Here is a 12,500-nt window from a genome sequence, read left to right as displayed (position 1 = left end):
ATAGCTGTCGATCACGAGTCCAACACGTGATCCAAGACCATGGTAAATCACACACACGCACGCACACATCAAATATTGCAAACCGTTACTGTCTCCTTTCAGCAGGAGGAGATGGCTATGTTGTGTGTAAAGTCAAGATCTGAAAGGAGGAGGGAAGGGAGAGGGGGGAAGGGAGTGGGAGAGGGGAGGGGAAGGGGAGAAGGGGGAGGAAAGGGGAGGGGGAGAGGGAGGGGAAGGAGTAGGGGGAGAGGGGGGAGAGGGGGAGGGGAAGGGATGTGGGGAGAGGAGAGGGGAAGGGGAGAGGGGACGGGAAGGGGGAGAGGGGGAGTAGGTAGGGGAGAAAGGGGAGGTTGGGGGAATGGAAGGGACGTGGGGAGGGGGAGGGGGAGGAAGGAGGGAACGTGGGAAGAGGGGACGGGAAGGGGAGAAGGGGGAGTGGGTAGGGGGAGAAGTGGGGGAGTGGGGGGGGTGTTGCACAGCCAGATTGAAGAAATCGAGGACAGCGGAGAACCTTCGATCTACATTCCAAACATCTTTAAAGACGAGTAGGAAGTTGAGGTAAGGTCAAGGAAGAAGAAGAAGAAGAAGAAGAGGAAGAAGAAGGAGAAGAAGAAGAAGAAGAAGAAGAGGAAGAAGAAGAAGAAGACGAAGAAGAAGAAGAAGACGAAGAAGAAGAAGAAGATGAAGAAGAAGAAGACGAAGAAGACGAAGAAGAAGAAGAAGAAGAAGAAGAAGAAGAAGAAGAAGAAGAAGAAGAAGAATGGGAGGAGACGATAGATCTTCCCGACCCAATCTTTAAATAAATAAATAAATAAAATAATTGATTAATTAATTAGTTAATTAACATAATCCAATAAATAGATAGAAAATATTAAGTAAACAGAACAGATAAACAAATATATTAGATAAGTAAGTAAACAAATAAATAAACAAATGAATAAATGAATAAATAAATAAATAAATAAAATAACTAATTAAATTAACATAATAATCCAATAAATAGATAAAAAATAATATCAAGTAAACAGAACAGATAAACAAATATATTGAATAAGCAAATAGAATATTTAGGTAACAGAAAACGGTAGTGGACGAAAACGGGATTGCAGTGCCAAGTTCAATGACTTCACCCAGACGCTCCAGTTGTGAACCTGTATTGTACCACGTGACCTGCCCAAGGGGAGGGAGGAGCGGGTTACCTACTTATGTGCTCTCTCTCTCCTTCGCCCACCACTGTCACCAACACCACTGTCACCACCACCACCACTGTCTCCACCACCACTGTCACCACCACCACTGTCAACACCACCACTGTCACCACCACCGCTGTCTCCACTTTAACCACCACCACCATTGTCACCATCCCTACCACTGTCACCATCCCTACCACTGTCACCATCCCTACCACTGTCACCATCCCTACCACTGTCACCATCCCTACCACTGTCACCATCCCTACCACTGTCACCACCACCACTGACACCACCACTGTCACCATCCCTACCACTGTCACCACCACCACTGACACCACCACCACTGACACCACCACTGTCACCATCCCTACCACTGTCACCACCACTGACACCAACACTGTCACCACTGCCAACACCACCTCTATCATCACCGCTCCTATCACCACCACTGTTAACACTACCACCCCTATCATCACCGCTCCTATCACCACCACTGTTAACACCACTACCCCTATCACTATCACCCCTATCATCACCACTCCTACCGCCCCTATCACCACTATCACCACCACAACTGGACACCGTTAGCACCCGGAAGGCAAGTGAATGACATTATTCTAGAAATCTAGAACATCGTCCAAGGAGATGAGAGGAAGGAGGAGGAGGAGAGAGGAGGAGGAGGAGGATAGAGGAGGAGGGAGGACGGTGACCTGGATGCATACCTTGATACATCTCAGATATTTTATTTTGGACAAATCGCACACCAACGCAACCAGTTGCATGAAACCAGTTGCTTACGACGCCGCGACCAGTTGCATGAAACCAGTTGTTTACGACACCGCGACCAGTTGCATGAAACTAGTTGTTTACGACAACGCAACCGGTTGCATGAAACCAGTTGCTTACGACGCCGCAACCAGTTGCATGAAACCAATTGCATTGGTTCTATCCACGAAGACAATATCGCGATTTAAACGAGTTCGTTTGAGTAAAAACGACTTAGGTTACAATTTTTCATTTTTTCGAATCTTCAATATCAAATCACCTTTGCGTCATATATCGAGAAGTTGAAGGACGAATTAAGAGAAGTTAAATCTAGAATACGAATGTTAGACACATTGTTGAATTGTCGGCTTAGAGAAGTCTAAAAGTAAACGAAGTCGTCTAATATCCTTTCAAATTCACATTTGACGAAAATCTTGCATATGTGACGGTACCCATGACTTAATCAAAGTTAACATTTTCAAACTTGCTCGTTAGTAGCGCGCGATTGGATGATCTCGTGACCTATTCGCAGCAATTAGTAGATCCACAATTGCTTCATCAAGTGCTTCCGTTGTTAATTCGTCTGCTAACTGGATTGACACGTCACGTTACGGAAGTCACGTGACCACCACAAATATTTTCGGAATGCGTTTTTTTGCCTAATCAAAATAACAATAAGGAAAGAGTTAGATTATTAAAGTTGTCAGTTTAAGCCATTTCCTTGTTCTACTTGAGGATTAACGCGTTATTTGTCACTGTCCGACTACAGAGGATATGTCCGCAATGGCCTACGGAAACTGTCGTTACTGATCCAGATTTCTTTGATGTTGCATTGGGTTTCTGCAGTGTGAAGCATTTTGAAGTGTTATATAGGCCCCTTTCACACTAGGCAACTAGTGACCGTCACTAGTGGCGGTCACTATTTGCCTAGTGTGAAAGTCTCGGGCAACTGCAGGCAACCAGTGACTGTCACCGAGTTGTGGAACCCTTTCTCATCCTCTCATTAGTCGAAAGAATGTCATCAATGGAGGAGGTGCTTCTTCTGCTGGCTTTGCTGGTCAAGAAAAAGAAATGCTCGGTGACGTCAACTGCCAGTGACGGTCACTTGTTACCGGAGCGGGCAACAGCCATAGCCTGTTGCGCAACCGGGCAACCGCAGTGACGTAGTGTGAAAGGCTCAATTTAAAAAAAATGGTAGGTAACTAGTGACGGTCACTAGTTGCCCAGTGTGAAAAGGCCCATACTATCACCAATAGCCACCGCATCACTGTCACCATATTAAGACTATCGTTGTTCCACATGTATTACTGGGTAAATAGGTATAATAGTTTCACACGTACTATTACCATGCATACTATCACCAATAGCCACCGCATCACTATCACCATATTAAGACTATCGTTGTTCCACACGTATGATTGGGTAAATAGGTATAATTAAATCAACTTTGAATTGTTTGTTTTTTCTTTGAAAATAGAAAACGGGGTGAGAACGCGTACATACCCTTAAATCCATTTTCCAGGTATACCGTCCAATAATCGTACATATTAGAATTGATCTAATGTATCTATTTCCACAGTTACCATCATATCTGCACGTTATAGTTTTCAAGAACAATGGCTGTTAAACGATTTGTTCAGAGCGTCAGTGGCTGGAGATGAAGGAGGCAATAGAAAAGCTTACTGGCGAATGTGTCATAAATATTTAACAGCAGAAATTACGCGTACTTAGCTCAAGCGTCACTGTAAATCAAGACAACATGCAAGCTTAGAAGAAAGACCCAAAACCATAACAACAGGTAACAGGCAGTTCCCCGAAATAGGCACATTTTCTATAAATGACCAGTAGAATTTTCATAATCTAGGTCAGCGTTTCCCAAACTGAGGGAAATTTCCCTATGGGGGGAAATTTGGAGTCACTATCAATAGGAAAAAATATCGGGTTTATTTTCTCATCCCTGAGAGAGAGAGAAACAAAGAGAGACAGAGAGAGACAAAGAGAAAGACAGAGACAGAGACAGAGAGAGAGAGAGAGAAAGTGAAAGAGACAAAGAGAGAGAGAGAGAGAGAGAGAGAGAGAGAGAGAGAGAGATTATGCCTGTTGTAGATGAGAGGTATAACAGCACAGAATGGTATGCACATTTCTAAAATAAATTAGTAAATAGTCATAATGCTCTTTGACTACTATTTCCGCATGAAGGGATGATTGAACTTGCTTTAGGAGAAATGACAAAAAAAAATGAGAATTCCTTATCTGCATCGTGATTGATACACCTTTGTCTACGATTAAGTGGTGGGTCTATCTTTTACCTCTCTGACCATATCATATATTTAAACAAACGATTATTCCCTGATCATGGATCATTAAACGATGCTTATAGCTTTAAATCGCTCATTTAAGCTCCTGACACAACGACGCGACTTGAACAAGTTCGTTTGAGTTAATATGACTTAGGTTACAATTTCTTTTTTTCGAATTTTCAAATGTCAAATCATCTTTGCGTCATATATTGTGAAGATGAATGACGACCTAAGAGAATTTAAACCTAGAATTCGAATGTTAGACACATTGTTGAATTGTGGACTTAGGGGAAATCCAGAATACTGTAGGCGAAGTCGTTTTCCAGTTTTTCAAATTCACATTTGACGAGATTCTTGAATGAGCGACCAAGGCTTACAAGAGTAGTAGTTTGTAGACTTCCAGGCCATTTTCTTGAATATACATAAAAGAAAACGGGGGAAATATTACGTCAGTACCAGCTACGGAAAAGCGGCATCACTGCTACGGAAAAGCGGCAACAGTGCATCCCACGTGACCATTTAGTCAAGAAGTGATCATCACTCATCAGTAACTCAGCCATTGAATCAGTTTATACGCGAGTGAAATATTATAGAAAAACAAGATATGAACGGTGAAGTGGTCAGAGGATGAAATCATTAGATTTTTTGAACATTTATAGAAAATATGAAGGTGTGTGTGGAATAAAAATAATAGAAAATACAAGAAGAGAAATGTGTAAGACCACATTTGTTTAGTTGAACTGATTAAGGCTGGTTTAAGATTCCTTGCGAAGATACTCGGATGCAAAAAAATAAAGAACATGGAGGATGCGTATAGGAATGAAGTGAAAGTGTGAGGAAATCTATGAAATACTTGGAGACGGAGCTGACGATGTTTACAAACCGAAACTTGTTTGAAAGAAAAGACGCCTTCTGGAAAACCGTTGGAAAGGAACCGTCTTGGAAATTGGTAAGTACCAGAATTTTTAGATTTCATAATTTGCGGGACTGAAAATCAAAAGGGCTATTGATGTCGTATTTTCCGTTCTTTCGGGCTTTGCATAGCCTCTCTATTTGGTTTATATATATCCCACAGGCTATATATAGCCCTCATGGGGGGGGGGTCATATACATTTAGGGGGGAGGAGGCTAATTCTAGTCTGGACATGCCGACCACAAGGTTGACAAAATTATTATAATTAAAAAAGGGTCAAAGAAGCCCTGAATATTTTACCGCATTATACGAATTTTTGCGTGAGAATCAACAGAATATGAAATATTTTCCCTCTTATCCTGTCTGCAACAAGAGCTATAATAGGCAGTTAGGAATGGATGGAGATGGGAAAGGGGGGGGCGTCACTGAGAGTCGGTGATGGTGGTGGTGGTGGTGATGGAGGGCGAGTCAGTGGTGGTGGTTGGGGAGTGAGAGTCAGTGGTGGTTGGGGGTGAGAGTCAGTGGTGGTTGGGAGTGAGAGTCAGTGGTGGTGGTTGGGGGGTGAGAGTCAATGGTGGTTGGGGGGGCGAGTCAGTGGTGGATTGGGGTGAGAAGTCAGTGGTGGATGGGGGTGAGAGACAGTGGGTGGTGTGGGTGAGAGTCAGTGGTGGTTGGGGGTGAGAGGTCAGGGGTGGTTGGGGGTGAGAGTCAGTGGTGGTTGGGGGGTGAGAGTCAGTGGTGGTTGGGGGTGAGCGTCCGGGGGGGTTGGGGGTGAGAGTCAGTGGTGGTTGGGGGTGAGAGTCAGTGGTGGTTGGGGGTGAGAGTCAGTGGTGGTTGGGGGTGAGAGTCAGTGGTGGTTGGGGGTGAGAGTCAGTGGTGGTTGGGGGTGAGAGTCAGTGGTGGTTGGGGGTGAGAGTCAGTGGTGGTTGGGGGTGAGAGTCAGTGGTGGTTGGGGGTGAGAGTCAGTGGTGTGTGGGGTTGAGAGTCAGTGGTGGGTGGGGGTGAGAGTCAGTGGTGGTTTGGGGGTGAGAGTCAGTGGTGGTTGGGGGTGAGAGTCAGTGGTGGTTGGGGGTGAGAAGTCAGTGGTGGTTGGGGGTGAGAGAGTCAGTGGTGGTGGGGGGTGAGAGTCAGTGGTGGTTGGGGGTGAGAGTCAGTGGTGGTGGGGGGTGAGAGTCAGTGGGGGTTGGGGGTGAGAGTCAGTGGTGGTGGGGGGTGCGAGTCTGTGGTGGTTGGGGGTGAGAGTCAGTGGTGGTTGGGGGTGAGAGTCAGTGGTGGTTGGGGGTGAGAGTCAGTGGTGGTGGTTGGGGGGGTGAGAGTCAGTGGTGGTTGGGGGTGAGAGTCAGTGGTGGTTGGGGGTGAGAGTCAGTGGTGGTTGGGGGTGAGAGTCAGTGGTGGTTGGGGGTGAGAGTCAGTGGTGGTTGGGGGTGAGAGTCAGTGGTGGTTGGGGGTGAGAGTCAGTGGTGGTTGGGGGTGAGAGTCAGTGGTGGTTGGGGAGTGAGAGTCAGTGGTGGTTGGGGGTGAGAGTCAGTGGTGGTGGGGGGGCGAGAGGCAGTGATGGTGGTGGGGGGGCGAGAGGCAGTGATGGTGGTGGGGGGGCGAGGCTAGTCAGCGGTGATGGTGAGTGGTGAGAGTCGGTAAGGGGGGGCGAGTGAGTGGTGGTGGGGGGGCGAGTCAGTGGTGGTGGTGGTTGGCGAGGCGAGTCAGCGGTGGTGGTGGGGGGTGAGAGTCAGTAAGGGGGGGGACGAGTCAGTGGTGGTGGTGGGGGGGACGAGTCAGTGGTGGTGGTGGGGGGGGACGAGTCAGTGGTGGTGGTGGGGGGGGACGAGAGTCGGTGGTGGTGGTGGGGGACGAGAGTCGGTGGTGGGGGGGGACGAGAGTCGGTGGTGGTAGTGGGGGACGAGTCAGTGGTGGTGGGGGGGGGCGAGTCAGAGATGGTGGTGGGGGGGGGCGAAGAAGGGGGGAGAGTGCAAGGGCGTTTGTGATATAAACCGGAGAGTACAGGTTTGGTCAGGTCGGAACTGGATGACCCATTATGACTTCGCTTGCCATTGACCTCTCGTCCGTCCTACGGGGGTGAAGGAACGTGTGTGACTTTCTTAGATGGACTCCACGTTCTCTTCCGTACCGCACGTTCATTTCCGTTCTGTACGTTTTCTTCCGTTCCGCACGTTCTCTTGTTCCGTACGTTCTATTACGTTCCGCACGTTCTCTTCCATACCGCACGTTCTTTTCCGTTTCGCACGTTCTATTACGTTCCGCACGTTCTCTTTCGTTCCGCACGTTCTCTTACGTTCCGCACGTTCTTACATTCCGCACGTTCTCTTACATTCCGCACGTTCAGTTCCGTACTGCTCATTCAATTCCGTCCCGCACGTTCAGTTCCGTACTGCACGTTCAATTCCGTCCCGCACGTTCAGTTCCGTCCCGCACGTTCTCTTCCGTTCCGCACGTTCAATTCCGTCCCGCACGTTCAATTCCGTCCCGCACGTTCTCTTCCGTTCCGCACGTTCAATTCCGTTCCGCACGTTCAATTCCGTCCCGCACGTTCTCTTCCGTTTCGCAGGTTCTCTCCCGTCCCGCACGTTCAGTTCCGTTCCGCACGTTCTTTTCCGTTCCACGCGTTCTCTTCCGTCCCGCAGGTTCTCTTCCGTCCCGCACGTTCAGTTCCGTACTGCACGTTCAATTCCGTCCCGCACGTTCAGTTCCGTTCCGCACGTTCTTTTCCGTTCCACGCGTTCTCTTCCGTTCCGCAGGTTCTCGTCCGTCCCGCACGTTCAGTTCCGTACTGCACGTTCAATTCCGTCCCGCACGTTCAATTCCGTCCCGCACGTTCAGTTCCGTTCCGTTCCGCACGTTCTTTTCCGTTCCACGCGTTCTCTTCCGTTCCGCACGTTCTTTTCCGCCCTGCACATTCAGTTCCGTTCCGCACGTTCAATTACGTTCCTCACGTTCTCCGTCCCGCACGTTCTATTCCGTTCCGCACGTTCTCTTCCGTACCGCACGTTCTTTCCTCTGGTCATTAACATCATCGTCGTTATCACAGTCATCATCAAATTGGTCGTTATCACAATTATCGTCATCACCGGCACCACCACCATCATCACCGACATCTTCATCACCATCACCATAATCAGTCATCACCGTCACCGTCATCACCATAATCAGTCATCACCATAAGTCATTGTCATCACCATAATCATCACCACTGTCGCTGTCATCACCTTCACCATTATCACCACTGTCGCTGTCATTACCTTCACCATCATCACCCGTCAGTCCTCATCATCACCATAAGTCGTCGTCATCACCTTCATCATCACCACCACTGTAGCTGTCATCACCTTCATCAGCATCGTCACCACCATCGCCATCACCGCAACAAATTCGTCCCCAGATTCCTTTTGACCTTTCCTCTGACGTGAGCCATGACCTCTGACCTTTCAGCCAGCACCTCGCAGCCTCACGGGATGACCCATGATCTTTGGTCTCCCGCCCACGTCCTCTCACGGCGCCACCTCTGACCTTTGGCGCCGCCCACGCTCTCTCACGGCGCCACCTCTGACATTTGGCGTCGTCGCGGGAGAGTTTCACGCCATGACCTCTGACCTTTCGGGCGCTCCCGAGGCGCGACCCACGCTCCACCTCTGACCTTTCGGACACTTCCACCTTCTGCGCAAGTCGAGGGCGACCTGGGTCGTCACCCTCGTCCTTATCCTCCTCATCCTCCTTTTCCTTCTTCTCCTCCTCCATCTTCACCTCCTCCATCTTCTCCTCCTCCATCTTCTCCTCCTCCTCTTTCTTATCTTCCTTCTCCTCCATCATCTCCTTCTCGTTCTCCATCTTTCCCTTCTTCTCCTCTTCCTCCTCTTCCTCCTCTTCCTCCTCATTCTCTTCCTCATTCTCTTCCTCCTCCTCCTCCTCATTCTCTTCCTCATTCTCTTCCTCCTCCTCCTCCTCCTCCTCTTCCTCATTCTCTTCTTCTTCCTCATTCTCTTCTTCCTCATTCTCTTCTTCTTCCTCTTCCTCCTCCTTCCTCCTCCTCCTTTTCCTCCTCCTCTTCCTCCTCCTCCTCCTCTTCCTCCTCCTCTTCCTCCTCCTCTTCCTCCTCCTCTTCCTCCTCCTCTTCCTCCTCTTCCTCCTCCTCTTCCTCCTCCTCTTCCTCCTCCTCCTCCTCCTCCAACTCCTCCTCTTCCTCTTTTACGGCAAAGGAATCGACGTAATGATGATGATGGTAAAAAGGACGGAGGGAGTGGAGGAGGAGGAAGAGGAAGGGGAAGTGGAGGAGGGAGCGAAGGAGTGGAAGGAAGAAAAGGAATTGGAGGAGGAAAAGGAGGGAGTTATGGTGAAGGAAGAGGAGGAGGAGGAGGAAGAGGGATGAAAAGGAGGGAGGACGAAGAGGAAGAGGGATGAGGAGGAGGAGGAGGAAGAAGGATGAGAAGGAGGGAGGAGGAGGAGGAGGAGGAAGTGGGATGAGGAGGAGGAAGAGGGATAGGAAGGAGGAGGAAGAAGAGGGATGAGAAGGAAGAGAGGAGGAGGAAGAAGAGGGAAGAGAGGAGGAGGAAGAAGAGGGAAGAGAGGAGGAGGAAGAAGAGGGAAGAGAGGAGGAGGAGGATGGGGGTTAAAGAGGAGGGTGGATAGATGGAAAAGGAAAGAGAGGGTAATAATCAGACTTTCTTCCCTTCTCCTTTTCCCCCTTTCCTCTCCCGCTCTTCCTCCTCCCCCTCTTCCACCCTCCCCTCCTCTTCCACCCTCCCCTCCTCTTCCACCCTCCCCTCCTCTTCCACCCTCCCCTCCTCTTCCACCCTCCCCTCCTCTTCCACCCTCCCCTCCTCTTCCACCCTCCCCTCCTCTTCCTCCTCCCCTCCATTTCCCCTCTCCCCCTCTTCCATCCTCCCCTCCATTTCCCCCCTCCCCTCTCCCCCTCCCCTCTTCCATCCTCCCCTCCTCCATCCCCCCTCCTCTTCCACCCTCCCCTCCATTTTCCCCCTCCCCTCCATTTTCCCCCTCCACTTCCCCCTCCCCCTCCACTTCCCCCTCCCCTCCTCTTCCACCCTCCCCTCCTCTTCCACCCTCCCCTCCACTTCCCCCTCCCCTCCACTTCCCCCCTCCCAATCCACTTCCCCCCTCCCCTCCACTTCCCCCTCCCCCTCCACTTCCCCCTCCCTTTCTACCGCTCCACTCCCCCTCTCCCTCACCCGCCGCGACCTCTGACCTTTGGACCGTTCTTCTTCGAGGTCGGCCTTCGACCTTTGACCTTCAGGCCTCGAGGGCGACCGACTCACACAGTGACCCTTGACCTTTCGACGGCTCTCGACCTCGCCCACTCTCGACCTCTTGACATTTCAGTCTGACCTATAACAGCGAAGTCCTTCGTTGGAGGGGGACCGTTGGGGGGGGAGTGGCGAAGGATGGGGGTGATTACGAAAGAGGGGAGGTTGAAGGGGGGGGTTTGGAGGGAGGGGAAGGCTAGAGGGGGTGGGAGGGTAGGGGAGAGGGTGGGAGGGAAGGGAGAGGAGAGGGTAGGGGGAAGGGAGGGAAGAGGGTGGGAGGGTTGGGGGAAGAGGGTGGGAGGGTTGGGGGAAGGGATGGTAGAGGGTGGGAGGGTTGGGGGAAGAGGGTGGGAGGGTTGGGGGAAGGGAGGGAAGAGGGTGGGAGGGTTGGGGGAAGGGATGGTAGAGGGTGGGAGGGCAGGGGGAAAGGAGGGGAGAGGGTGGGAGGGTGGAAGGAGGGGAGAGAGTGGGAAGGTGGGAGGGTAGGGGGAAGGGAGGGGAGAGGGTTGGAGGGTAGGGGGAAGGGAGGGGAGAGGGTGGGAGGGCAAGGGGAAGGGATGGTAGAGGGTGGGAGGGTTGGGGAAAGGGAGGGGAGAGGGTGGGAGGGTAGGTAGAAAGGAGGGGAGAGAGTGGGAGGGTAGGTAGAAAGGAGGGGAGAGAGTGGGAAGGTAGGGGGGTGGGGGGTAGAGGGAAGGGAAGGGAGAGGAAGACTGAATTTTGAGTGGTCTGCTGCTGCTGCTACTACTACTACTAGATAAAAGTTGTACTTATGTAGTTTCCAGATAAACGAACGCATAGTTGTCAATATTGACACGAGCCATCATTGTCCTCTCCGTTGTCCTTGTTTCCATACTCGGCTTTGTCCTCCACTTCGTATATCATCACCGCACTGCCAACCGGTATTCCAACTCTGGTGGGCAAGGAGGTGCGCGCGCGCGTGATTCACCATGGCCTTGGATCACGTGTTGGACTCGTGATCGACAGTTATCAACCTCCCGGATGAGAGCTCTAGAGTTCGTATGACCGATCTATGGGTAATGCTGTGACCTTACACGCACACACCCCCCCAACTCGCCACCCACGAGAGTTGGAGTAACACCCCGCAACGCAGCGATACTGAATTTATTTCACCCCTGGGCGGGAGTCGAACCCGGACCGCCGTAGTGGCAGGCGAGAACTTTAACCACAGCGCCACGAGGTGTGTATGTGTGTGCGTGTGCGTGCGTGTGCATTGCCCAAAGATCGGGTCATATATAAACAGATGAACTCTCATCTGGGGGGATGATACCTGTCGATCGTGAGTCCAGCACGTGATCCAACACGGTGGAGGAATAAACATGGACTCTCTGAACTTAGTCATGTACTTGACCTTTCTGTTCTTCTCCAGTGACCTTTGACCTTTCGATCTTAGAGTCACGTGTTGACCTTCGACCTTTCGGGTTTTTTACTCTCGACCTCACACAATGACCTTTGATCTTCTGGTTCTTCTCTTCTTTGCCTCTGACCTTTTGTTCTTCATAAAAAGACTCGTACGGTGACCTTTGACCTTTCGGTCTCGAGTCACGGGTTGACCTTTGACCTTTCGGTCTCGAGTCACGGGTTGACCTTTGACCTTTCGGTCTCGAGTCACGGGTTGACCTTTGACCTTTCGGGTTTTTACTCTCGATCTCGCATAGTGACCTTTGACCTTCTGATTCTTCGTCTTTGCCCCTGACCTTTTGGTCTTTCATAACTACAGACTCGTATGGTGACCTTTGACCTTTCAGTCTTCAGTTACGGGCTCACACAGTGATCTTTGACCTTCCTGTTCTTCTCATGACCTTGAATATCACATCCACGCTTGGCCAATGACCTTCCTGATAACTCGCCATTCTCTTCCCGGGGAGTGGGAAGTGAGAAACCTCTCGTAGGTCAGAACCCTGTCAGTGTGTGTGTGTATATATATATATATATAAATATATATATATATATATATATATTATTATTATTATTTTTTTTTTTTTTTTTTTTTTCCCGACGTTGGGTCGCCTCCACGCCTGGCCAGGGTTGCCAGGAATCG

At 50.3% G+C, this 12,500-nt stretch overlaps 1 protein-coding gene across 1 annotated transcript in view; it reads right to left on the bottom strand.

The window, feature by feature from the left end:
• Positions 1–12,500, bottom strand: part of LOC143020608 (lysozyme C-like) — a 30,768-nt gene that overhangs the window by 6,877 nt on the left and 11,391 nt on the right. The gene's annotated exons all lie outside the window — the stretch shown is intronic.

The sequence above is a fragment of the Oratosquilla oratoria genome, chromosome 40 (genome assembly GCF_046742065.1).
Source record: "Oratosquilla oratoria isolate Oo_2021 chromosome 40, ASM4674206v1, whole genome shotgun sequence".
In the NCBI taxonomy this organism is placed as follows: Eukaryota; Metazoa; Arthropoda; class Malacostraca; order Stomatopoda; family Squillidae; genus Oratosquilla; species Oratosquilla oratoria.
This window is presented reverse-complemented; position numbering and strand designations above follow the sequence as displayed.